Source organism: Taudactylus pleione, unplaced genomic scaffold, assembly GCF_031769625.1.
Source record: "Taudactylus pleione unplaced genomic scaffold, aTauple2 ptg000123l, whole genome shotgun sequence".
Taxonomy (NCBI): domain Eukaryota; kingdom Metazoa; phylum Chordata; class Amphibia; order Anura; family Myobatrachidae; genus Taudactylus; species Taudactylus pleione.
The window spans coordinates 2,073,270-2,098,651 of record NW_028284525.1 but is presented as its reverse complement, the minus strand read 5'-3'; positions in this window follow the sequence as shown (position 1 = coordinate 2,098,651).

Genomic DNA, 25,382 nt, shown 5'->3' with positions numbered 1-25,382 from the left:
CCCAGTGTGTCTCAGCCTCATTCCCAAAGCCCCAAGTATGTCTCAGCCTCATTGCCCCAGCACCAGTGTGTCTCAGCCTCATCGCCCCAGCCCCAGTGTGTCTCAGCCTCATCGCCCCAGCACCAGTGTGTCTCAGCCTCATCGCCCCAGGACCAGTGTGTCTCAGCCTCATCACCCCAGCCCGAGTATGTCTCAGCCTCATTGCCCCAGCCCCAGTGTGTCTCTGCCTCATTCCCAAAGCCCCAAGTATGTCTCAGCCTCATTGCCCCAGCACCAGGGTGTCTCAGCCTCATTGCCCCAGCCCCAGGTATGTCTCAGCCTCATTGCCCCTGCCCCTGTGTGTCTCAGCCTCATTGCCCCTGCCCCAGTGTATCTCAGCCTCATCGCCCTAGCACCAGTGTGTCTCAGCCTCATCGCCCCAGCACCAGTGTGTCTCAGCTTCATTGCCCCAGCACCAGTGTGTCTCAGCCTCATTGCCCCAGGCCCGTTGTGTCTCAGCCTCATTCCCAAAGCCCCAAGTATGTCTCAGCATCATTGCCCCAGCACCAGTGTGTCTCAGCCTCATTGCCCCAGCACCAGTGTGTCTCAGCCTCATTGCCCCAGCCCCAGTGTGTCTCAGCCTCATTGCCCCAGCCCCAGTGTGTCTCAGCTTCATTGCCCCAGCACCAGTGTGTCTCAGCCTCATTGCCCCAGCCCCAGTGTGTCTCAGCTTCATTCCCGAAGCCCCAAATATGTCTCAGCCTCATTGCCCCAGCACCAGTGTGTCTCAGCCTCAATGCCCCAGCACCAGTGTGTCTCAGCCTCATTGCCCCAGCCCCAGTGTGTCTCAGCCTCAATGCCCCAGCACCAGTGTGTCTCAGCCTCATTGCCCCAGCCCCAGTGTGTCTCAGCCTCATTGCCCCAGCACCAGTGTGTCTCAGCCTCATTGCCCCAGAACCAGTGTGTCTCAGTCTCATTGCCCCAGTACCAGTGTGTCTCAGCCTCATTGCCCCAGCCCCAGTGTGTCTCAGCCTCATTGCCCCAGCACCAGTGTGTCTCAACCTCATTTCCCCAGCACCAGTGAGTCTCAGCCTCATTGCCCCAGCACCAGTGTGTCTCAGCCTCATTGCCCCAGCCCCAGTGTGTCTCAGCCTCATCGCCCCAGCACCAGTGTGTCTCAGCCTCATCGCCCCAGCCCCAGTGCTTCTCAGCCTCCTTGCACCAGCCCCAGTGTGCCTCAGCCTCATTGCCCCAGCACCAATGTGTCTCAGCCTCATCGCTCCAGCCCCAGTGTGTCTCAGCCTCATCGCCCCAGCCCCAGTGTGTCTCAGCCTCATTCCCAAAGCCCCAAGTATGTCTCAGCCTCATTGCCCCAGCACCAGTGTGTCTCAGCCTCATCGCCCCAGCCCCAGTGTGTCTCAGCCTCATCGCCCCAGCACCAGTGTGTCTCAGCCTCATCGCCCCAGCACCAGTGTGTCTCTGCCTCATCGCCCCAGCACCAGTGTGTCTCAGCCTCATCGCCCCAGCACCAGTGTGTCTCTGCCTCATCGCCCCAGCACCAGTGTGTCTCAGCCTCATCGCCACAGCTGCAGTGTGTCTCAGCCTCATTCCCAAAGCCCCAAGTATGTCTCAGCCTCATTGCCCCAGCACCAGTGTGTCTCAGCCTCATTGCCCCAGCACCAGTGTGTCTCAGCCTCATTCCCAATGCCCCAAGTATGTCTCAGCCTCATTGCCCCTGCCCCAGTGTGTCTCAGCCTCATCGCCCCAGCCCCAGTGTATCTCAGCCTCATCGCCCCAGCACATCTCAGCCTCAACGTCCCAGCACCAGTGTGTCTGAGCCTCATTGCCCCAGCACCAGTGTGTCTCAGCTTCATTACACAGCATCAGTGTGTCTCAGCCTCATTGCCCCAGCCCCAGTGTGTCTCAGACTCTTTCCCGAAGCCCCAAATATGTCTCAGCCTCATTGCCCCAGCACCAGTGTGTCTCAGCCTCATTGCCCCAGCACCAGTGTGTCTCAGCCTCATCGCCCCAGCCCCAGAGTGGCTCAGCCTCATCGCCCCAGCACCAGTGTGTCTCAGCCTCATCGCCCCAGCCCGAGTATGTCTCAGCCTCATTGCCCCAGCCCCAGTGTGTCTCTGCCTCATTCCCAAAGACCCAAGAATGTCTCAGCCTCATTGCCCCAGCACCAGGGTGTCTCAGCCTCATTGCCCCAGCCCCAGGTATGTCTCAGCCTCATTGCCCCTGCCCCAGTGTGTCTCAGCCTCATTGCCCCAGGCCCGTTGTGTCTCAGCCTCATTCCCAAAGCCCCAAGTATGTCTCAGCATCATTGCCCAAGCACCAGTGTGTCTCAGCCTCATTGCCCCAGCACCAGTGTGTCTCAGCCTCATTGCCCCAGCCCCAGTGTGTCTCAGCCTCATTGCCCCAGCCCCAGTGTGTCTCAGCTTCATTGCCCCAGCACCAGTGTGTCTCAGCCTCATTGCCCCAGCCCCAGTGTGTCTCAGCTTCATTCCCGAAGCCCCAAATATGTCTCAGCCTCATTGCCCCAGCACAAGTGTGTCTCAGCCACAATGCCCCAGCACCAGTGTGTCTCAGCCTCATTGCCCCACCCCCAGTGTGTCTCAGCCTCATTGCCCCAGCACCAGTGTGTCTCAGCCTCATTGCCCCAGAACCAGGATGTCTCAGTCTCATTGCCCCAGTACCAGTGTGTCTCAGCCTCATTGCCCCAGCACCAGAGTGTCTCAACCTCATTTCCCCAGCACCAGTGAGTCTCAGCCTCATTGCCCCAGCACCAGTGTGTCTCAGCCTCATCGCCCCAGCCCCAGTGCTTCTCAACCTCCTTGCACCAGCCCCAGTGTGTCTCAGCCTCATTGCCCAAGCACCAGTGTGTCTCAGCCTCATCGCTCCAGCCCCAGTGTGTCTCAGCCTCATCGCCCCAGTAGCAGTGTGTCTCAGCCTCATCGCCCCAGCACCAGTGTGTCTCAGCCTCATCGCCCCAGCCCCAGTGTGTCTCAGCCTCATCGCCCCAGCACCAGTGTGTCTCAGTCTCATTGCCCCAGCACCAGTGTGTCTCTGCCTCATCGCCCCAGCACCAGTGTGTCTCAGCCTTATCGCCCCAGCACCAGTGTGTCTCAGCTTCATTGCCCCAGCACCAGTGTGTCTCAGCCTCATTGCCCCAGGCCCGTTGTGTCTCAGCCTCATTCCGAAAGCCCCAAGTATGTCTCAGCATCATTGCCCCAGCACCAGTGTGTCTCAGCCTCATTGCCCCAGCACCAGTGTGTCTCAGCCTCATTGCCCCAAGCCCCAGTGTGTCTCAGCCTCATTGCCCCAGCCCCAGTGTGTCTCAGTTTCATTGCCCCAGCACCAGTGTGTCTCAGCCTCATTGCCCCAGCCCCAGTGTGTCTCAGCTTCATTCCCGAAGCCCCAAATATGTCTCAGCCTCATTGCCCCAGCACCAGTGTGTCTCAGCCTCATTGCCCCAGAACCAGTGTGTCTCAGTCTCATTGCCCCAGCACCAGTGTGTCTCAGCCTTATCGCCCCAGCACCAGTGTGTCTCAGCTTCATTGCCCCAGCACCAGTGTGTCTCAGCCTCATTGCCCCAGGCCCGTTGTGTCTCAGCCTCATTCCCAAAGCCCCAAGTATGTCTCAGCATCATTGCCCCAGCACCAGTGTGTCTCAGCCTCATTGCCCCAGCACCAGTGTGTCTCAGCCTCATTGCCCCAAGCCCCAGTGTGTCTCAGCCTCATTGCCCCAGCCCCAGTGTGTCTCAGCTTCATTGCCCCAGCACCAGTGTGTCTCAGCCTCATTGCCCCAGCCCCAGTGTGTCTCAGCTTCATTCCCGAAGCCCCAAATATGTCTCAGCCTCATTGCCCCAGCACCAGTGTGTCTCAGACTCATTGCCCCAGAACCAGTGTGTCTCAGTCTCATTGCCCCAGTACCAGTGTGTCTCAGCCTCATTGCCCCAGCCCCAGTGTGTCTCAGCCTCATTGTCCCAGCACCAGAGTGTCTCAACCTCATTTCCCCAGCACCAGTGAGTCTCAGCCTCATTGCCCCAGCACCAGTGTGTCTCAGCCTCATTGCCCCAGCCCCAGTGCTTCTCAGCCTCCTTGCACCAGCCCCAGTGTGTCTCAGCCTCATTGCCCCAGCACCAGTGTGTCTCAGCCTCATCGCTCCAGCCGCAGTGTGTCTCAGCCTCATCGCCCCAGCCCCAGTGTGTCTCAGCCTCATTCCCAAAGCCCCAAGTATGTCTCAGCTTCATTGCCCCAGCACCAGTGTGTCTCAGCCTCATTGCCCCAGCCCCAGTGTGTCTCAGCTTCATTCCCGAAGCCCCAAATATGTCTCAGCCTCATTGCCCCAGCACCAGTGTGTCTCAGCCTCATTGCCCCTGAACCAGTGTGTCTCAGTCTCATTGCCCCAGTACCAGTGTGTCTAAGCCTCATTGCCCCAGCCCCAGTGTGTCTCAGCCTCATTGCCCCAGCACCAGTGTGTCTCAACCTCATTTCCCCAGCACCAGTGAGTCTCAGCCTCATTGCCCCAGCACCAGTGTGTCTCAGCCTCATTGCCCCAGCCCCAGTGCTTCTCAGCCTCCTTGCACCAGCCCCAGTGTGTCTCAGCCTCATTGCCCCAGCACCAGTGTGTCTCAGCCTCATCGCTCCAGCCCCAGTGTGTCTCAGCCTCATCGCCCCAGCCCCAGTGTGTCTCAGCCTCATTCCCAAAGCCCCAAGTATGTCTCAGCCTCATCGCCCCAGCACCAGTGTGTCTCAGCCTCATCCCCCCTGCCCCAGTGTATCTCAGCCTCATCGCCCCAGCACCAGCGTGTCTCAGCCTCATCGCCCCAGCCCCAATGTGTCTCAGCCTCATTGCACCAGCCCCAGTGTGTCTCTGCCTCATCGCCCCAGCACCAGTGTGTCTCAGCCTTATCGCCCCAGCCCCAGTGTGTCTCAGCCTCATCGCCCCAGCCCCAGTGTGTCTCAGCCTCATTCCCAAAGCCCCATGTATGTCTCAGCCTCATTGCCCCAGCACCTGTGTGTCTCAGCCTCATCGCCCCAGCACCAGTGTGTCTCAGCCTCATCGCCCCAGCCCCAGTGTATCTCAGCCTCATCGCCCCAGCACATCTCAGCCTCATCGTCAGAGCCCCAGTATGTCTCAGCCTCATCGCCCCAGCCCCAGTATGTCTCAGCCTCATTGCCCCAGCCCGAGTGTGTCTCAGCCTCATTGCCCCAGCCCCAGTGTGTCTCAGCCTCATTGCCCCAGCACCAGTGTGTCTCAGCCTCATTGCCCCAGCCCGAGTATGTCTCAGCCTCATTGCCCCATCACCAGTGTGTCTCAGCCTCATTGCCCCAGCCCCAGTGTGTCTCAACCTCATTCCCAAAGCCCCAAGTATGTCTCAGCCTCCTTGCCCCTGCCCCAGTGTGTCTCAGCCTCATCGCCCCAGCCCCAGTGTATCTCAGCCTCATTGCCCCAGCACATCTCAGCCTCATCGCCCCAGCATCAGTGTGTCTCAGCCTCATTGCCCCAGCACCAGTGTGTCTCAGCTTCATTGCCCCAGCACCAGTGTGTCTCAGCCTCATTGCCCCAGCCCCAGTGTGTCTCAGCCTCATTGCCCCAGCACCAGTGTGTCTCAGCCTCATTGCCCCAGCCCCAGTGTGTCTCAGCCTCATTCCCGAAGCCCCAAATATGTCTCAGCCTCATTGACCCAGCACCAGTGTGTCTCAGCCTCATTTCCCCAGCACCAGTGTGTCTCAGCCTCATTGCCCCAGAACCAGTGTGTCTCAGCCTCGTTGCCCCAGCACCAGTGTGTCTCAGCCTCATTGCCCCATCACCAGTGTGTCTCAACCTCATTTCCCCAGCAAAAGTGTGTCTCAGCCTCATTGCACCAGCCCCAGTGTGTCTCAGCCTCATCGACCCAGCACCAGTGTGTCTCAGCCTCATCGCCCCAGCCCCAGTGTGTCTCAGCCTCATTGCCCCAGCACCAGTGTGTCTCAGCCTCATTGCCCCAGCCCCAGTGTGTCTCAGCCTCATTGCTCCAGCTCCAGTGTGTCTCAGCCTCATTGCCAAAGCCCCAAGTATGTCTCAGCCTCATTGCCCCAGCACCAGTGTGTCTCAGCCTCATTGCCCCAGCGCCAGTGTGTCTCAGCCTCATTACCCAAGCACCAGTGTGTCTCAGCCTCATCGCCCCAGCCCCAGTGTGTCTCAGCCTCATCGCCCCAGCTTCAGTGTGTCTCTGCCTCATCGCCCCAGCTCCAGTGTATCTCAGCCTCATCGCCCCAGCACCAGTGTGTCTCAGCCTCATCGCCCCAGCCCCAGTGTGTCTCAGCCTCATTGCACCAGCCCCAGTGTGTCTCAGCCTCATCGCCCCAGCACCAATGATTCTCAGCTTCATCGTCCCAGCCCCAGTGTGTCTCAGCCTCATCGCCCCAGCCCCAGTGTGTCTCAGCCTCATTCCCAAAGCCCCATGTATGTCTCAGCCTCATTGCCCCAGCACCAGTGTGTCTCAGCCTCATTTCCCCAGCCCCAGTGTGTCTCAGCCTCATTCCCAAAGCCCCAAGTATGTCTCAGCCTCATTGCCCCTTCCCCAGTGTGTCTCAACCTCATCGCCCCAGCCCCAGTGTATCTCAGCCTCATCGCCCCAGCACATCTCTGCCTCATCGCCCCAGCACCAGTGTGTCTCAGCCTCATTGCCCCAGCACCAGTGTGTCTCAGCTTCATTTCCCCAGCACCAGTGTCTCTCAGCCTCATTGCCCCAGCCCCAGTGTGTCTCAGCCTCAATCCAGAAGCCCCAAATATATCTCAGCCTCATTGCCCCAGCACCAGTGTGTCTCAGCCTCATTGCCCCAGCACCAGTGTGTCTCAACCTCATTTCCCCAGCACCAGTGTGTCTCAGCCTCATCGCCCCAGCCCCAGTATGTCTCAGCCTCATTGCCCCAGGCCCGTTGTGTCTCAGCCACATTCCCAAAGCCCCAAGTATGTCTCAGCATCATTGCCCCAGCACCAGTGTGTCTCAGCCTCATTGCCCCAGCACCAGTGTGTCTCAGCCTCATTGCCCCAGCCCCAGTGTGTCTCAGCCTCATTGCCCCAGCCCCAGTGTGTCTCAGCTTCATCGCCCCAGCCCCAGTGCTTCTCAGCCTCCTTGCACCAGCCCCAGTGTGTCTCAGCCTCATTGCCCCAGCACCAATGTGTCTCAGCCTCATCACTCCAGCCCCAGTGTGTCTCAGCCTCATCGCCCCAGCCCCAGTGTGTCTCAGCCTCATTCCCAAAGCCCCAAGTATTTCTCAGCCTCATCGCCCCAGCACCAGTGTGTCTCAGCCTCATCCCCCCTGCCCCAGTGTATCTCAGCCTCATCGCCCCAGCACCAGTGTGTCTCAGCCTCATCGCCCCAGCCCCAGTCTGTCTCAGCCTCATTGCACCAGCCCCAGTGTGTCTCAGCCTTATCGCCCCAGCCCGAGTGTGTCTCAGCCTCATCGCCCCAGCCCCAGTGTGTCTCACCCTCATTCCCAAAGCCCAATGTATGTCTCAGCCTCATTGCCCCAGCACCAGTGTGTCTCAGCCTCATCGCCCCAGCACCAGTGTGTCTCAGCCTCATCGCCCCAGCCCCAGTGTATCTCAGCCTCATCGCCCCAGCACATCTCAGCCTCATCGTCCCAGCACCAGTGTGTCTCAGCCTCATTGCCTCAGCACCAGGGTGTCTCAGCCTCATTTCCCCAGCACCAGTGTGTCTCAGCCTCATTGCCCCAGCACCAGTGTGTCTCAGCCTCTTTGCCCCAGCCCCAGTGTGTCTCAGCCTCATTGCCACAGCACCAGTGTGTCTCAGCCTCATCGCCCCAGCCCCAGTGTGTCTCAGCCTCATTGCAACAGCCCCAGTGTGTCTCCGCCTCATTGCCCCAGCACCAGTGTGTCTCAGCCTCATCGCCCCAGCCCCAGTGTGTCTCAGCCTCATCGCCCCAGCACCAGTGTGTCTCAGCCTCATCGCCCCAGCCCGAGTATGTCTCAGCCTCATTGCCCCAGCCCCAGTGTGTCTCTGCCTCATTCCCAAAGACCCAAGTATGTCTCAGCCTCATTGCCCCAGCACCAGGGTGTCTCAGCCATATTGCCCCAGCCCCAGGTATGTCTCAGCCTCATTGCCCCTGCCCCAGTGTGTCTCAGCCTCATTGCCCCTGCCCCAGTGTATCTCAGCCTCATCGCCCTAGCACCAGTGTGTCTCAGCCTCATCGCCCCAGCACCAGTGTGTCTCAGCTTCATTGCCCCAGCACCAGTATGTATCAGCCTAATCGCCCCAGGCCAGTTGTGTATCAGCCTCATTCCCAAAGCCCCAAGTATGTCTCAGCATCATTGCCCCAGCACCAGTGTGTCTCAGCCTCATTGCCCCAGCACCAGTGTGTCTCAGCCTCATTGCCCCAGCCCCAGTGTGTCTCAGCCTCATTGCCCCAGCCCCAGTGTGTCTCAGCTTCATTGCCCCAGCACCAGTGTGTCTCAGCCTCATTGCCCCAGCCCCAGTGTGTCTCAGCTTCATTCCCGAAGCCCCAAATATGTCTCAGCCTCATTGCCCCAGCACCAGTGTGTCTCAGCCACAATGCCCCAGCACCAGTGTGTCTCAGCCTCATTGCCCCAGCCCCAGTGTGTCTCAGCCTCATTGCCCCAGCACCAGTGTGTCTCAGCCTCATTGCCCCAGAACCAGGGTGTCTCAGTCTCATTGCCCCAGTACCAGTGTGTCTCAGCCTCATTGCCCCAGCACCAGTGTGTCTCAACCTCATTATCCCAGCACCAGTGAGTCTCAGCCTCATTGCCCCAGCACCAGTGTGTCTCAGCCTCATTGCCCCAGCCCCAGTGTCTCTCAGCCTCATCGCCCCAGCACCAGTGTGTCTCAGCCTCATCGCCCCAGCCCCAGTGCTTCTCAGCCTCCTTGCACCAGCCCTAGTGTGTCTCAGCCTCATTGCCCCAGCACCAGTGTGTCTCAGCCTCATCGCTCCAGCCCCAGTGTGTCTCAGCCTCATCGCCCCAGTGTGTCTCAGCCTCATTCCCAAAGCCCCAAGTATGTCTCAGCCTCATTGCCCCAGCACCAGTGTGTCTCAGCCTCATCGCCCCAGTCCCAGTGTGTCTCAGCCTCATCGCCCCAGCCCCAGTGTGTCTCAGCCTCATCGCCCCAGCACCAGTGTGTCTCAGTCTCATCGCCCCAGCACCAGTGTGTCTCTGCCTCATCGCCCCAGCACCAGTGTGTCTCAGCCTCATCGCCCCAGCACCAGTGTGTCTCAGCTTCATTGCCCCAGCACCAGTGTGTCTCAGCCTCATTGCCCCAGGCCCGTTGTGTCTCAGCCTCATTCCCAAAGCCCCAAGTATGTCTCAGCATCATTGCCCCAGCACGAGTGTGTCTCAGCCTCATTGCCTCAGCACCAGTGTGTCTCAGCCTCATTGCCCCAGCCCCAGTGTGTCTCAGCCTCATTGCCCCAGCCCCAGTGTGTCTCAGCTTCATTGCCCCAGCACCAGTGTGTCTCAGCCTCATTGCCCCAGCCCCAGTGTGTCTCAGCTTCATTCCCGAAGCCCCAAATATGTCTCAGCCTCATTGCCCCAGCACCAGTGTGTCTCAGCCTCATTGCCCCAGAACCAGTGTGTCTCAGTCTCATTGCCCCAGTACCAGTGTGTCTCAGCCTCATTGCCCCAGCCCCAGTGTGTCTCAGCCTCATTGCCCCAGCACCAGTGTGTCTCAACCTCATTTCCCCAGCACCAGTGAGTCTCAGCCTCATTGCCCCAGCACCAGTGTGTCTCAGCCTCATTGCCCCAGCCCCAGTGCTTCTCAGCCTCCTTGCACCAGCCCCAGTGTGGCTCAGCCTCATTGCCCCAGCACCAGTGTGTCTCAGCCTCATTGCTCCAGCCCCAGTGTGTCTCAGCCTCATCGCCCCAGCCCCAGTGTGTCTCAGCCTCATTCCCAAAGCCCCAAGTATGTCTCAGCTTCATTGCCCCAGCACCAGTGTGTCTCAGCCTCATTGCCCCAGCCCCAGTGTGTCTCAGCTTCATTCCTGAAGCCCCAAATATGTCTCAGCCTCATTGCCCCAGCACCAGTGTGTCTCAGCCTCATTGCCCCAGAACCAGTGTGTCTCAGTCTCATTGCCCCAGTACCAGTGTGTCTCAGCCTCATTGCCCCAGCCCCAGTGTGTCTCAGCCTCATTGCCCCAGCACCAGTGTGTCTCAACCTCATTTCCCCAGCACCAGTGAGTCTCAACCTCATTTCCCCAGCACCAGTGTGTCTCAGCCTCATTGCCCCAGCCCCAGTGCTTCTCAGCCTCCTTGCACCAGCCCCAGTGTGTCTCAGCCTCATTGCCCCAGCACCAGTGTGTCTCAGCCTCATCACTCCAGCCCCAGTGTGTCTCAGCCTCATCGCCCCAGCCCCAGTGTGTCTCAGCCTCATTCCCAAAGCCCCAAGTATGTCTCAGCCTCATCGCCCCAGCACCAGTGTGTCTCAGCCTCATCCCCCCTGCCCCAGTGTATATCAGCCTCATCGCCCCAGCACCAGTGTGTCTCAGCCTCATCGCCCCAGCCCCAGTGTGTCTCAGCCTCATTGCACCAGCCCCAGTGTGTCTCAGCCTCATCGCCCCAGCACCAGTGTGTCTCAGCCTTATCGCCCCAGCACCAGTGTGTCTCAGCCTTATCGCCCCAGCCCCAGTGTGTCTCAGCCTCATCGCCCCAGCCCCAGTGTGTCTCAGCCTCATTCCCAAAGCCCCATGTATGTCTCAGCCTCATTGCCCCAGCACCTGTGTGTCTCAGCCTCATCGCCCCAGCACCAGTGTGTCTCAGCCTCATCGCCCCAGCTCCAGTGTATCTCAGCCTCATCGCCCCAGCACATCTCAGCCTCATCGTCCCAGCCCCAGTATGTCTCAGCCTCATCGCCCCAGCCCCAGTATGTCTCAGCCTCATTGCCCCAGCCCGAGTGTGTCTCAGCCTCATTGCCCCAGCCCCAGTGTGTCTCAGCCTCATTGCCCCAGCACCAGTGTGTCTCAGCCTCATCGCCCCAGCCCGAGTATGTCTCAGCCTCATTGCCCCAGCACCAGTGTGTCTCAGCCTCATCGCCCCAGCCCCAGTGTGTCTCAGCCTCATTGCACCAGCCCCAGTGTGTCTCAGCCTCATCGCCCCAGCACCAGTGTGTCTCAGCTTCATCGTCCCAGCCCCAGTGTGTCTCAGCCTCATCGCCCCAGCCCCAGTGTGTCTCAGCCTCATTCCCAAAGCCCCATGTATGTCTCAGCCTCATTGCCCCAGCACCAGTGTGTCTCAGCCTCATTTCCCCAGACCCAGTGTGTCTCAGCCTCATTCCCAAAGCCCCAAGTATGTCTCAGCCTCATTGCCCCTTCCCCAGTGTGTCTCAACCTCATCGCCCCAGCCCCAGTGTATCTCAGCCTCATCGCCCCAGCACATCTCTGCCTCATCGCCCCAGCACCAGTGTGTCTCAGCCTCATTGCCCCAGCACCAGTGTGTCTCAGCTTCATTGCCCCAGCACCAGTGTCTCTCAGCCTCATTGCCCCAGCCCCAGTGTGTCTCAGCCTCAATCCAGAAGCCCCAAATATATCTCAGCCTCATTGCCCCAGCACCAGTGTGTCTCAGCCTCATCGCCCCAGCCCCAGTGTGTCTCAGCCTCATTCCCAAAGCCCCATGTATGTCTCAGCCTCATTGCCCCAGCACCTGTGTGTCTCAGCCTCATCGCCCCAGCACCAGTGTGTCTCAGCCTCATCGCCCCAGCCCCAGTGTATTTCAGCCTCATCGCCCCAGCACATCTCAGCCTCATCGTCCCAGCCCCAGTATGTCTCAGCCTCATCGCCCCAGCCCCAGTATGTCTCAGCCTCATTGCCCCAGCCCGAGTGTGTCTCAGCCTCATTGCCCCAGCCCCAGTGTGTCTCAGCCTCATTGCCCCAGCACCAGTGTGTCTCAGCCTCATCGCCCCAGCCCGAGTATGTCTCAGCCTCATTGCCCCATCACCAGTGTGTCTCAGCCTCATTGCCCCTGCCCCAGTGTGTCTCAGTCTCATCGCCCCAGCCCCAGTGTATCTCAGCCTCATTGCCCCAGCACATCTCAGCCTCATCGCCCCAGCATCAGTGTGTCTCAGCCTCATTGCCCCAGCACCAGTGTGTCTCAGCTTCATTGCCCCAGCACCAGTGTGTCTCAGCCTCATTGCCCCAGCACCAGTGTGTCTCAGCCTCATTGCCCCATCCCCAGTGTGTCTCAGCCTCATTCCCGAAGCCCCAAATATGTCTCAGCCTCATTGCCCCAGCACCAGTGTGTCTCAGCCTCATTGCCCCAGCACCAGTGTGTCTCAGCCTCATTGCCCCATCACCAGTGTGTCTCAACCTCATTTCCCCAGCAAAAGTGTGTCTCAGCCTCATTGCACCAGCCCCAGTGTGTCTCAGCCTCATCGACCCAGCACCAGTGTGTATCAGCCTCATCGCCCCAGCCCCAGTGTGTCTCAGCCTCATTGCCCCAGCACCAGTGTGTCTCAGCCTCATTGCCCCAGCCCCAGTGTGTCTCAGTCTCATTCCCAAAGCCCCAAGTATGTCTCAGCTTCATTGCCCCAGCACCAGTGTGTCTCAGCCTCATTGCCCCAGAACCAGTGTGTCTCAGTCTCATTGCCCCAGTACCAGTGTGTCTCAGCCTCATTGCCCCAGCCCCAGTGTGTCTCAGCCTCATTGCCCCAGCACCAGTGTGTCTCAACCTCATTTCCCCAGCACCAGTGAGTCTCAACCTCATTTCCCCAGCACCAGTGTGTCTCAGCCTCATTGCCCCAGCCCCAGTGCTTCTCAGCCTCCTTGCACCAGCCCCAGTGTGTCTCAGCCTCATTGCCCCAGCACCAGTGTGTCTCAGCCTCATCACTCCAGCCCCAGTGTGTCTCAGCCTCATCGCCCCAGCCCCAGTGTGTCTCAGCCTCATTCCCAAAGCCCCAAGTATGTCTCAGCCTCATCGCCCCAGCACCAGTGTGTCTCAGCCTCATCCCCCCTGCCCCAGTGTATATCAGCCTCATCGCCCCAGCACCAGTGTGTCTCAGCCTCATCGCCCCAGCCCCAGTGTGTCTCAGCCTCATTGCACCAGCCCCAGTGTGTCTCAGCCTCATCGCCCCAGCACCAGTGTGTCTCAGCCTTATCGCCCCAGCACCAGTGTGTCTCAGCCTTATCGCCCCAGCCCCAGTGTGTCTCAGCCTCATCGCCCCAGCCCCAGTGTGTCTCAGCCTCATTCCCAAAGCCCCATGTATGTCTCAGCCTCATTGCCCCAGCACCTGTGTGTCTCAGCCTCATCGCCCCAGCACCAGTGTGTCTCAGCCTCATCGCCCCAGCTCCAGTGTATCTCAGCCTCATCGCCCCAGCACATCTCAGCCTCATCGTCCCAGCCCCAGTATGTCTCAGCCTCATCGCCCCAGCTCCAGTATGTCTCAGCCTCATTGCCCCAGCCCGAGTGTGTCTCAGCCTCATTGCCCCAGCCCCAGTGTGTCTCAGCCTCATTGCCCCAGCACCAGTGTGTCTCAGCCTCATCGCCCCAGCCCGAGTATGTCTCAGCCTCATTGCCCCAGCACCAGTGTGTCTCAGCCTCATCGCCCCAGCCCCAGTGTGTCTCAGCCTCATTGCACCAGCCCCAGTGTGTCTCAGCCTCATCGCCCCAGCACCAGTGTGTCTCAGCTTCATCGTCCCAGCCCCAGTGTGTCTCAGCCTCATCGCCCCAGCCCCAGTGTGTCTCAGCCTCATTCCCAAAGCCCCATGTATGTCTCAGCCTCATTGCCCCAGCACCAGTGTGTCTCAGCCTCATTTCCCCAGACCCAGTGTGTCTCAGCCTCATTCCCAAAGCCCCAAGTATGTCTCAGCCTCATTGCCCCTTCCCCAGTGTGTCTCAACCTCATCGCCCCAGCCCCAGTGTATCTCAGCCTCATCGCCCCAGCACATCTCTGCCTCATCGCCCCAGCACCAGTGTGTCTCAGCCTCATTGCCCCAGCACCAGTGTGTCTCAGCTTCATTGCCCCAGCACCAGTGTCTCTCAGCCTCATTGCCCCAGCCCCAGTGTGTCTCAGCCTCAATCCAGAAGCCCCAAATATATCTCAGCCTCATTGCCCCAGCACCAGTGTGTCTCAGCCTCATCGCCCCAGCCCCAGTGTGTCTCAGCCTCATTCCCAAAGCCCCATGTATGTCTCAGCCTCATTGCCCCAGCACCTGTGTGTCTCAGCCTCATCGCCCCAGCACCAGTGTGTCTCAGCCTCATCGCCCCAGCCCCAGTGTATTTCAGCCTCATCGCCCCAGCACATCTCAGCCTCATCGTCCCAGCCCCAGTATGTCTCAGCCTCATCGCCCCAGCCCCAGTATGTCTCAGCCTCATTGCCCCAGCCCGAGTGTGTCTCAGCCTCATTGCCCCAGCCCCAGTGTGTCTCAGCCTCATTGCCCCAGCACCAGTGTGTCTCAGCCTCATCGCCCTAGCCCGAGTATGTCTCAGCCTCATTGCCCCATCACCAGTGTGTCTCAGCCTCATTGCCCCTGCCCCAGTGTGTCTCAGTCTCATCGCCCCAGCCCCAGTGTATCTCAGCCTCATTGCCCCAGCACATCTCAGCCTCATCGCCCCAGCATCAGTGTGTCTCAGCCTCATTGCCCCAGCACCAGTGTGTCTCAGCTTCATTGCCCCAGCACCAGTGTGTCTCAGCCTCATTGCCCCAGCACCAGTGTGTCTCAGCCTCATTGCCCCATCCCCAGTGTGTCTCAGCCTCATTCCCGAAGCCCCAAATATGTCTCAGCCTCATTGCCCCAGCACCAGTGTGTCTCAGCCTCATTGCCCCAGCACCAGTGTGTCTCAGCCTCATTGCCCCATCACCAGTGTGTCTCAACCTCATTTCCCCAGCAAAAGTGTGTCTCAGCCTCATTGCACCAGCCCCAGTGTGTCTCAGCCTCATCGACCCAGCACCAGTGTGTCTCAGCCTCATCGCCCCAGCCCCAGTGTGTCTCAGCCTCATTGCCCCAGCACCAGTGTGTCTCAGCCTCATTGCCCCAGCCCCAGTGTGTCTCAGCCTCATTGCTTCAGCCCCAGTGTGTCTCAGCCTCATTGCCAAAGCCCCAAGTATGTCTCAGCCTCATTGCCCCAGCACCAGTGTGTCTCAGCCTCATTGCCCCAGCGCCAGTGTGTCTCAGCCTCATTACCCCAGCACCAGTGTGTCTCAGCCTCATCGCCCCAGCCCCAGTGTGTCTCAGCCTCATCGCCCCAGCCTCAGTGTGTCTCTGCCTCATCGCCCCAGCTCCAGTGTGTCTCAGCCTCATCGCCCCAGCCCCAGTGTGTCTCAGCCTCATTGCACCAGCCCCAGTGTGTCTCAGCCTCATTGCCCCAGCCCCAGTGTGTCTCAGCCTCATTGCCCCAGCACCAGTGTGTCTCAGCCTCATCGCCCCAGCCCGAGTATGTCTCAGCCTCATTGCCCCATCACCAGTGTGTCTCAGCCTCATTGCCCCTGCCCCAGTGTGTCTCAGTCTCATCGCCCCAGCCCCAGTGTATCTCAGCCTCATTGCCCCAGCACATCTCAGCCTCATCGCCCCAGCATCAGTGTGTCTCAGCCTCATTGCCCCAGCACCAGTGTGTCTCAGCTTCATTGCCCCAGCACCAGTGTGTCTCAGCCTCATTGCCCCAGCACCAGTGTGTCTCAGCCTCATTGCCCCATCCCCAGTGTGTCTCAGCCTCATTCCCGAAGCCCCAAATATGTCTCAGCCTCATTGCCCCAGCACCAGTGTGTCTCAGCCTCATTGCCCCAGCACCAGTGTGTCTCAGCCTCATTGCCCCATCACCAGTGTGTCTCAACCTCATTTCCCCAGCAAAAGTGTGTCTCAGCCTCATTGCACCAGCCCCAGTGTGTCTCAGCCTCATCGACCCAGCACCAGTGTGTCTCAGCCTCATCGCCCCAGCCCCAGTGTGTCTCAGCCTCATTGCCCCAGCACCAGTGTGTCTCAGCCTCATTCCCAAAGCCCCAAGTATGTCTCAGCCTCATCGCCCCAGCACCAGTGTGTCTCAGCCTCATCCCCCCTGCCCCAGTGTATATCAGCCTCATCGCCCCAGCACCAGTGTGTCTCAGCCTCATCGCCCCAGCCCCAGTGTGTCTCAGCCTCATTGCACCAGCCCCAGTGTGTCTCAGCCTCATCGCCCCAGCACCAGTGTGTCTCAGCCTTATCGCCCCAGCACCAGTGTGTCTCAGCCTTATCGCCCCAGCCCCAGTGTGTCTCAGCCTCATCGCCCCAGCCCCAGTGTGTCTCAGCCTCATTCCCAAAGCCCCATGTATGTCTCAGCCTCATTGCCCCAGCACCTGTGTGTCTCAGCCTCATCGCCCCAGCACCAGTGTGTCTCAGCCTCATCGCCCCAGCTCCAGTGTATCTCAGCCTCATCGCCCCAGCACATCTCAGCCTCATCGTCCCAGCCCCAGTATGTCTCAGCCTCATCGCCCCAGCTCCAGTATGTCTCAGCCTCATTGCCCCAGCCCGAGTGTGTCTCAGCCTCATTGCCCCAGCCCCAGTGTGTCTCAGCCTCATTGCCCCAGCACCAGTGTGTCTCAGCCTCATCGCCCCAGCCCGAGTATGTCTCAGCCTCATTGCCCCAGCACCAGTGTGTCTCAGCCTCATCGCCCCAGCCCCAGTGTGTCTCAGCCTCATTGCACCAGCCCCAGTGTGTCTCAGCCTCATCGCCCCAGCACCAGTGTGTCTCAGCTTCATCGTCCCAGCCCCAGTGTGTCTCAGCCTCATCGCCCCAGCCCCAGTGTGTCTCAGCCTCATTCCCAAAGCCCCATGTATGTCTCAGCCTCATTGCCCCAGCACCAGTGTGTCTCAGCCTCATTTCCCCAGACCCAGTGTGTCTCAGCCTCATTCCCAAAGCCCCAAGTATGTCTCAGCCTCATTGCCCCTTCCCCAGTGTGTCTCAACCTCATCGCCCCAGCCCCAGTGTATCTCAGCCTCATCGCCCCAGCACATCTCTGCCTCATCGCCCCAGCACCAGTGTGTCTCAGCCTCATTGCCCCAGCACCAGTGTGTCTCAGCTTCATTGCCCCAGCACCAGTGTCTCTCAGCCTCATTGCCCCAGCCCCAGTGTGTCTCAGCCTCAATCCAGAAGCCCCAAATATATCTCAGCCTCATTGCCCCAGCACCAGTGTGTCTCAGCCTCATCGCCCCAGCCCCAGTGTGTCTCAGCCTCATTCCCAAAGCCCCATGTATGTCTCAGCCTCATTGCCCCAGCACCTGTGTGTCTCAGCCTCATCGCCCCAGCACCAGTGTGTCTCAGCCTCATCGCCCCAGCCCCAGTGTATTTCAGCCTCATCGCCCCAGCACATCTCAGCCTCATCGTCCCAGCCCCAGTATGTCTCAGCCTCATCGCCCCAGCCCCAGTATGTCTCAGCCTCATTGCCCCAGCCCGAGTGTGTCTCAGCCTCATTGCCCCAGCCCCAGTGTGTCTCAGCCTCATTGCCCCAGCACCAGTGTGTCTCAGCCTCATCGCCCTAGCCCGAGTATGTCTCAGCCTCATTGCCCCATCACCAGTGTGTCTCAGCCTCATTGCCCCTGCCCCAGTGTGTCTCAGTCTCATCGCCCCAGCCCCAGTGTATCTCAGCCTCATTGCCCCAGCACATCTCAGCCTCATCGCCCCAGCATCAGTGTGTCTCAGCCTCATTGCCCCAGCACCAGTGTGTCTCAGCTTCATTGCCCCAGCACCAGTGTGTCTCAGCCTCATTGCCCCAGCACCAGTGTGTCTCAGCCTCATTGCCCCATCCCCAGTGTGTCTCAGCCTCATTCCCGAAGCCCCAAATATGTCTCAGCCTCATTGCCCCAGCACCAATGTGTCTCAGCCTCATTGCCCCAGCACCAGTGTGTCTCAGCCTCATTGCCCCATCACCAGTGTGTCTCAACCTCATTTCCCCAGCAAAAGTGTGTCTCAGCCTCATTGCACCAGCCCCAGTGTGTCTCAGCCTCATCGACCCAGCACCAGTGTGTCTCAGCCTCATCGCCCCAGCCCCAGTGTGTCTCAGCCTCATTGCCCCAGCACCAGTGTGTCTCAGCCTCATTGCCCCAGCCCCAGTGTGTCTCAGCCTCATTGCTTCAGCCCCAGTGTGTCTCAGCCTCATTGCCAAAGCCCCAAGTATGTCTCAGCCTCATTGCCCCAGCACCAGTGTGTCTCAGCCTCATTGCCCCAGCGCCAGTGTGTCTCAGCCTCATTACCCCAGCACCAGTGTGTCTCAGCCTCATCGCCCCAGCCCCAGTGTGTCTCAGCCTCATCGCCCCAGCCTCAGTGTGTCTCTGCCTCATCGCCCCAGCTCCAGTGTGTCTCAGCCTCATCGCCCCAGCCCCAGTGTGTCTCAGCCTCATTGCACCAGCCCCAGTGTGTCTCAGCCTCATTGCCCCAGCCCCAGTGTGTCTCAGCCTCATTGTCCCAGCACCAGTGTGTCTCAGCCTCATCGCCCCAGCCCGAGTATGTCTCAGCCTCATTGCCCCATCACCAGTGTGTCTCAGCCTCATTGCCCCTGCCCCAGTGTGTCTCAGTCTCATCGCCCCAGCCCCAGTGTATCTCAGCCTCATTGCCCCAGCACATCTCAGCCTCATCGCCCCAGCATCAGTGTGTCTCAGCCTCATTGCCCCAGCACCAGTGTGTCTCAGCTTCATTGCCCCAGCACCAGTGTGTCTCAGCCTCATTGCCCCATCCCCAGTGTGTCTCAGCCTCATTCCCGAAGCCCCAAATATGTCTCAGCCTCATTGCCCCAGCACCAGTGTGTCTCAGCCTCATTGCCCCAGCACCAGTGTGTCTCAGCCTCATTGCCCCATCACCAGTGTGTCTCAACCTCATTTCCCCAGCAAAAGTGTGTCTCAGCCTCATTGCACCAGCCCCAGTGTGTCTCAGCCTCATCGACCCAGCACCAGTGTGTCTCAGCCTCATCGCCCCAGCCCCAGTGTGTCTCAGCCTCATTGCCCCAGCACCAGTGTGTCTCAGCCTCATTGCCCCAGCCCCAGTGTGTCTCAGCCTCATTGCTCCAGCCCCAGTGTGTCTCAGCCTCATTGCCAAAGCCCCAAGTATGTCTCAGCCTCATTGCCCCAGCACCAGTGTGTCTCAGCCTCATTGCTCCAGCGCCAGTGTGTCTCAGCCTCATTACCCCAGCACCAGTGTGTCTCAGCCTCATCGCCCCAGCCCCAGTGTGTCTCAGCCTCATCGCCCCAGCCTCAGTGTGTCTCTGCCTCATCGCCCCAGCTCCAGTGTGTCTCCGCCTCATCGCCCCAGCCCCAGTGTGTCTCAGCCTCATTGCACCAGCCCCAGTGTGTCTCAGCCTCATCGCCCCAGCACCAGTGTGTCTCAGCTTCATCGTCCCAGCCCCAGTGTGTCTCAGCCTCATCGCCCCAGCCCCAGTGTGTCTCAGCCTCATTCCCAAAGCCCCATGTATGTCTCAGCCTCATTGCCCCAGCACCAGTGTGTCTCAGCCTCATTTCCCCAGCCCCAGTGTGTCTCAGCCTCATTCCCAAAGCCCCAAGTATGTCTCAGCCTCATTGCCCCTTCCCCAGTGTGTCTCAACCTCATCGCCCCAGCCCCAGTGTATCTCAGCCTCATCGCCCCAGCACATCTCTGCCTCGTCGCCCCAGCACCAGTGTGTCTCAGCCTCATTGCCCCAGCACCAGTGTGTCTCAGCTTCATTGCCCCAGCACCAGTGTCTCTCAGCCTCATTGCCCCAGCCCCAGTGTGTCTCAGCCTCAATCCAGAAGCCCCAAATATATCTCAGCCTCATTGCCCCAGCACCAGTGTGTCTCAGCCTCATTGCCCCAGCACCAGTGTGTCTCAACCTCATTTCCCCAGCACCAGTGTGTCTCAGCCTCATCGCCCCAGCCCCAGTATGTCTCAGCCTCATTGCCCCAGGCCCGTTGTGTCTCAGCCTCATTGCCCCAGCACCAATGTGTCTCAGCCTCATCGCCCCAGCACCAGTGTGTCTCAGCCTCATCGCCCCAGCCCCAGTGTGTCTCAGCCTCATTCCCAAAGCCCCAAGTATGTCTCAGCATCATTGCCCCAGCACCAGTGTGTCTCAGCCTCATTGCCCCAGCACCAGTGTGTCTCAGCCTCATTGCCCCAGCCCCAGTGTGTCTCAGCCTCATTGCCCCAGCCCCAGTGTGTCTCAGCTTCATCGCCCCAGCCCCAGTGCTTCTCAGCCTCCTTGCACCAGCCCCAGTGTGTCTCAGCCTCATTGCCCCAGAGCCAGTGTGTCTCAGCCTCATTACCCCAGCACCAGTGTGTCTCAGCCTTATCGCCCCAGCCCGAGTGTGTCTCAGCCTCATCGCCCCAGCCCCAGTGTGTCTCACCCTCATTCCCAAAGCCCCATGTATGTCTCAGCCTCATTGCCCCAGCACCAGTGTGTCTCAGCCTCATCGCCCCAGCACCAGTGTGTCTCAGCCTCATCGCCCCAGCCCCAGTGTATCTCAGCCTCATCGCCCCAGCACATCTCAGCCTCATCGTCCCAGCACCAGTGTGTCTCAGCCTCATTGCCTCAGCACCAGGGTGTCTCAGCCTCATTTCCCCAGCACCAGTGTGTCTCAGCCTCATTGCCCCAGCACCAGTGTGTCTCAGCCTCTTTGCCCCAGCCCCAGTGTGTCTCAGCCTCATTGCCACAGCACCAGTGTGTCTCAGCCTCATCGCCCCAGCCCCAGTGTGTCTCAGCCTCATTGCAACAGCCCCAGTGTGTCTCAGCCTCATTGCCCCAGCACCAGTGTGTCTCAGCCTCATCGCCCCAGCCCCAGTGTGTCTCAGCCTCATCGCCCCAGCACCAGTGTGTCTCAGCCTCATCGCCCCAGCCCGAGTATGTCTCAGCCTCATTGCCCCAGCCCCAGTGTGTCTCTGCCTCATTCCCAAAGACCCAAGTATGTCTCAGCCTCATTGCCCCAGCACCAGGGTGTCTCAGCCATATTGCCCCAGCCCCAGGTATGTCTCAGCCTCATTGCCCCTGCCCCAGTGTGTCTCAGCCTCATCGCCCCAGTCCCAGTGTGTCTCAGCCTCATCACCCCAGCCCCAGTGTGTCTCAGCCTCATCGCCCCAGCACCAGTGTGTCTCAGTCTCATCGCCCCAGCACCAGTGTGTCTCTGCCTCATCGCCCCAGCACCAGTGTGTCTCAGCCTCATCGCCCCAGCACCAGTGTGTCTCAGCTTCATTGCCCCAGCACCAGTGTGTCTCAGCCTCATTGCCCCAGGCCCGTTGTGTCTCAGCCTCATTCCCAAAGCCCCAAGTATGTCTCAGCATCATTGCCCCAGCACGAGTGTGTCTCAGCCTCATTGCCCCAGCACCAGTGTGTCTCAGCCTCATTGCCCCAGCCCCAGTGTGTCTCAGCCTCATTGCCCCAGCCCCAGTGTGTCTCAGCTTCATTGCCCCAGCACCAGTGTGTCTCAGCCTCATTGCCCCAGCCCCAGTGTGTCTCAGCTTCATTCCCGAAGCCCCAAATATGTCTCAGCCTCATTGCCCCAGCACCAGTGTGTCTCAGCCTCATTGCCCCAGAACCAGTGTGTCTCAGTCTCATTGCCCCAGTACCAGTGTGTCTCAGCCTCATTGCCCCAGCCCCAGTGTGTCTCAGCCTCATTGCCCCAGCACCAGTGTGTCTCAACCTCATTTCCCCAGCACCAGTGAGTCTCAGCCTCATTGCCCCAGCACCAGTGTGTCTCAGCCTCATTGCCCCAGCCCCAGTGCTTCTCAGCCTCCTTGCACCAGCCCCAGTGTGGCTCAGCCTCATTGCCCCAGCACCAGTGTGTCTCAGCCTCATTGCTCCAGCCCCAGTGTGTCTCAGCCTCATCGCCCCAGCCCCAGTGTGTCTCAGCCTCATTCCCAAAGCCCCAAGTATGTCTCAGCTTCATTGCCCCAGCACCAGTGTGTCTCAGCCTCATTGCCCCAGCCCCAGTGTGTCTCAGCTTCATTCCCGAAGCCCCAAATATGTCTCAGCCTCATTGCCCCAGCACCAGTGTGTCTCAGCCTCATTGCCCCAGAACCAGTGTGTCTCAGTCTCATTGCCCCAGTACCAGTGTGTCTCAGCCTCATTGCCCCAGCCCCAGTGTGTCTCAGCCTCATTGCCCCAGCACCAGTGTGTCTCAACCTCATTTCCCCAGCACCAGTGAGTCTCAACCTCATTTCCCCAGCACCAGTGTGTCTCAGCCTCATTGCCCCAGCCCCAGTGCTTCTCAGCCTCCTTGCACCAGCCCCAGTGTGTCTCAGCCTCATTGCCCCAGCACCAGTGTGTCTCAGCCTCATCACTCCAGCCCCAGTGTGTCTCAGCCTCATCGCCCCAGCCCCAGTGTGTCTCAGCCTCATTCCCAAAGCCCCAAGTATGTCTCAGCCTCATCGCCCCAGCACCAGTGTGTCTCAGCCTCATCCCCCCTGCCCCAGTGTATATCAGCCTCATCGCCCCAGCACCAGTGTGTCTCAGCCTCATCGCCCCAGCCCCAGTGTGTCTCAGCCTCATTGCACCAGCCCCAGTGTGTCTCAGCCTCATCGCCCCAGCACCAGTGTGTCTCAGCCTTATCGCCCCAGCACCAGTGTGTCTCAGCCTTATCGCCCCAGCCCCAGTGTGTCTCAGCCTCATCGCCCCAGCCCCAGTGTGTCTCAGCCTCATTCCCAAAGCCCCATGTATGTCTCAGCCTCATTGCCCCAGCACCTGTGTGTCTCAGCCTCATCGCCCCAGCACCAGTGTGTCTCAGCCTCATCGCCCCAGCTCCAGTGTATCTCAGCCTCATCGCCCCAGCACATCTCAGCCTCATCGTCCCAGCCCCAGTATGTCTCAGCCTCATCGCCCCAGCCCCAGTATGTCTCAGCCTCATTGCCCCAGCCCGAGTGTGTCTCAGCCTCATTGCCCCAGCCCCAGTGTGTCTCAGCCTCATTGCCCCAGCACCAGTGTGTCTCAGCCTCATCGCCCCAGCCCGAGTATGTCTCAGCCTCATTGCCCCAGCACCAGTGTGTCTCAGCCTCATCGCCCCAGCCCCAGTGTGTCTCAGCCTCATTGCACCAGCCCCAGTGTGTCTCAGCCTCATCGCCCCAGCACCAGTGTGTCTCAGCTTCATCGTCCCAGCCCCAGTGTGTCTCAGCCTCATCGCCCCAGCCCCAGTGTGTCTCAGCCTCATTCCCAAAGCCCCATGTATGTCTCATCCTCATTGCCCCAGCACCAGTGTGTCTCAGCCTCATTTCCCCAGACCCAGTGTGTCTCAGCCTCATTCCCAAAGCCCCAAGTATGTCTCAGCCTCATTGCCCCTTCCCCAGTGTGTCTCAACCTCATCGCCCCAGCCCCAGTGTATCTCAGCCTCATCGCCCCAGCACATCTCTGCCTCATCGCCCCAGCACCAGTGTGTCTCAGCCTCATTGCCCCAGCACCAGTGTGTCTCAGCTTCATTGCCCCAGCAAGAGTGTCTCTCAGCCTCATTGCCCCAGCCCCAGTGTGTCTCAGCCTCAATCCAGAAGCCCCAAATATATCTCAGCCTCATTGCCCCAGCACCAGTGTGTCTCAGCCTCATCGCCCCAGCCCCAGTGTGTCTCAGCCTCATTCCCAAAGCCCCATGTATGTCTCAGCCTCATTGCCCCAGCACCTGTGTGTCTCAGCCTCATCGCCCCAGCACCAGTGTGTCTCAGCCTCATCGCCCCAGCCCCAGTGTATTTCAGCCTCATCGCCCCAGCACATCTCAGCCTCATCGTCCCAGCCCCAGTATGTCTCAGCCTCATCGCCCCAGCCCCAGTATGTCTCAGCCTCATTGCCCCAGCCCGAGTGTGTCTCAGCCTCATTGCCCCAGCCCCAGTGTGTCTCAGCCTCATTGCCCCAGCACCAGTGTGTCTCAGCCTCATCGCCCCAGCCCGAGTATGTCTCAGCCTCATTGCCCCATCACCAGTGTGTCTCAGCCTCATTGCCCCTGCCCCAGTGTGTCTCAGTCTCATCGCCCCAGCCCCAGTGTATCTCAGCCTCATTGCCCCAGCACATCTCAGCCTCATCGCCCCAGCATCAGTGTGTCTCAGCCTCATTGCCCCAGCACCAGTGTGTCTCAGCTTCATTGCCCCAGCACCAGTGTGTCTCAGCCTCATTGCCCCAGCACCAGTGTGTCTCAGCCTCATTGCCCAATCCCCAGTGTGTCTCAGCCTCATTCCCGAAGCCCCAAATATGTCTCAGCCTCATTGCCCCAGCACCAGTGTGTCTCAGCCTCATTGCCCCAGCACCAGTGTGTCTCAGCCTCATTGCCCCATCACCAGTGTGTCTCAACCTCATTTCCCCAGCAAAAGTGTGTCTCAGCCTCATTGCACCAGCCCCAGTGTGTCTCAGCCTCATCGACCCAGCACCAGTGTGTCTCAGCCTCATCGCCCCAGCCCCAGTGTGTCTCAGCCTCATTGCCCCAGCACCAGTGTGTCTCAGCCTCATTGCCCCAGCCCCAGTGTGTCTCAGCCTCATTGCTTCAGCCCCAGTGTGTCTCAGCCTCATTGCCAAAGCCCCAAGTATGTCTCAGCCTCATTGCCCCAGCACCAGTGTGTCTCAGCCTCATTGCCCCAGCGCCAGTGTGTCTCAGCCTCATTACCCCAGCACCAGTGTGTCTCAGCCTCATCGCCCCAGCCCCAGTGTGTCTCAGCCTCATCGCCCCAGCCTCAGTGTGTCTCTGCCTCATCGCCCCAGCTCCAGTGTGTCTCAGCCTCATCGCCCCAGCCCCAGTGTGTCTCAGCCTCATTGCACCAGCCCCAGTGTGTCTCAGCCTCATTGCCCCAGCCCCAGTGTGTCTCAGCCTCATTGCCCCAGCACCAGTGTGTCTCAGCCTCATCGCCCCAGCCCGAGTATGTCTCAGCCTCATTGCCCCATCACCAGTGTGTCTCAGCCTCATTGCCCCTGCCCCAGTGTGTCTCAGTCTCATCGCCCCAGCCCCAGTGTATCTCAGCCTCATTGCCCCAGCACATCTCAGCCTCATCGCCCCAGCATCAGTGTGTCTCAGCCTCATTGCCCCAGCACCAGTGTGTCTCAGCTTCATTGCCCCAGCACCAGTGTGTCTCAGCCTCATTGCCCCAGCACCAGTGTGTCTCAGCCTCATTGCCCCATCCCCAGTGTGTCTCAGCCTCATTCCCGAAGCCCCAAATATGTCTCAGCCTCATTGCCCCAGCACCAGTGTGTCTCAGCCTCATTGCCCCAGCACCAGTGTGTCTCAGCCTCATTGCCCCATCACCAGTGTGTCTCAACCTCATTTCCCCAGCAAAAGTGTGTCTCAGCCTCATTGCACCAGCCCCAGTGTGTCTCAGCCTCATCGACCCAGCACCAGTGTGTCTCAGCCTCATCGCCCCAGCCCCAGTGTGTCTCAGCCTCATTGCCCCAGCACCAGTGTGTCTCAGCCTCATTGCCCCAGCCCCAGTGTGTCTCAGCCTCATTGCTCCAGCCCCAGTGTGTCTCAGCCTCATTGCCAAAGCCCCAAGTATGTCTCAGC